The 1,483-nt window shown below is 53.6% G+C and overlaps 1 protein-coding gene across 3 annotated transcripts in view; it reads left to right on the top strand.

Moving 5' to 3' along the window:
• The first annotated feature begins 314 nt into the window (after positions 1-314).
• PRDM16 (PR/SET domain 16) overlaps positions 315-1,483 on the top strand; it is an 805,072-nt gene continuing 803,903 nt past the window's right edge. For all 3 annotated transcript variants that reach the window (XM_068238856.1, XM_068238853.1, XM_068238857.1), the window contains exon 1: positions 315-351. The gene's annotated coding sequence lies outside the window, so the exon portion shown is untranslated. The remainder of the gene's footprint in view (positions 352-1,483) is intronic.

Here is a 1,483-nt window from a genome sequence, read left to right on the forward strand (position 1 = left end):
TGCTTGTTATCTAGGGTGCGGCAGCATGGCATGGGCTGTGGCCTCCAGGTGATAAGGGGCGCTGTGCACCAGCCATGCCATGCAATATCTTTCCTCCTTACTGCTGATGAACTCTATGGGCGGGGCCAGCCAGGCTGCAGATGGAGGAGGAAGCTGCTGTCTTCACAACTAGCCTGCTTTGGGAGGGGCTGTTTGTACTGTGAATGCCCGTCCTGCAGCCCCGCCCACAGAATATTCTGTCCCAGCCTGTGCAATGCACTCTTCGGAGCAGCTAGCCCCGCCCACTGCACGTGTTTCCCGGGCTCTGCTGGGAGGAGGAAGACAAGACAGGAGGACACAGGGAGGCTGCTGGTGAGTGATGAGAGGGGAGAGTGGGTGTGGTGAGGAGAGGTGAGAAATAGTGAATGTGTGTACAGTGTCTAATCTGTGTAGTATGTATGTGTGTGTAGTATGTATGTGTGTGTAATGTGGTGTATCTGTAGTGTGTGTGTGTGTGTGTGTGTGTGTGTGTGTGTGTGTGTGTGTGTGTGTGTGTGTGTGTGTGTGTGTGTGTGTGTGTGTGTGTGTGTGTGTGTGTGTGTGTGTGTGTGTGTGTGTGTGTGAGTGTGTGTGTGTGTGTGTGTGTGTGTGTGTGTGTGGTGTGTGTGGTGTGTGTGTGCGCGCGCGCGTGTGTGTATAGGGTGTGTGTGTGTGTATAGGGTGTGCGTGCGTGTGTGTGTGTATAGGGTGTGTGTGCGTGTGTGTGTGTGTGTGTGTGCGCGCGTGTGTGTATAGGGTGTGTGTGTGTGTGTGTGTATAGGGTGTGCGTGCGCGTGTGTGTATAGGGTGTGTGTGTGTGTATAGGGTGTGCGTGTGTATAGGGTGTGTGTGCGTGTGTGTGTGTGTGTGTGTGTGTGTGCGCGCGTGTGTGTATAGTGTGTGTGTGTGTGTGTGTGTGTATAGGGTGTGCGTGCGTGTGTGTATATAGGGTGTGCGTGCGTGTGTGTATATAGGGTGTGTGTGCGTGTGTGTGTGTGTGTGTGTGTGTGTGTGTGCGCGCGTGTGTGTATAGGGTGTGTGTGCGTGTGTGCGCGCGTGTGTGTATAGGGTGTGTGTGTGTGTGTGTGTATAGGGTGTGCGTGCGTGTGTGTGTATAGGGTGTGTGTGCGTGTGTGTATAGGGTGTGTGTGTGTGTGTGTGTGTGTGTGTGTGTGTGTGCGCGCGTGTGTGTATAGGGTGTGTGTGTGTGTGTGTGTGTGTGTAGGGTGTGCGTGTGTGTGTGTAGGGTGTGCGTGCGTGTGTGTGTATAGGGTGTGTGTGCGTGTGTGTGTGTGTGTGTGTGTAGTGTGTGTATAGGGTAAGTGTGTGTGTATAGGGTGTGTGTGCGTGCGTATTTGTAGTGTGTGTGTGTGTGTGTGTGTGTGTGCGTGTGTAGGGTGTGTGTGTGTGTAAGGTGTGTGTGTGTGTGTATAGGGTGTGTACGTGCGCGTGTGTGTGTATAGGG

The sequence above is a fragment of the Hyperolius riggenbachi genome, chromosome 6 (assembly GCF_040937935.1).
Source record: "Hyperolius riggenbachi isolate aHypRig1 chromosome 6, aHypRig1.pri, whole genome shotgun sequence".
NCBI classification, from domain to species: Eukaryota; Metazoa; Chordata; class Amphibia; order Anura; family Hyperoliidae; genus Hyperolius; species Hyperolius riggenbachi.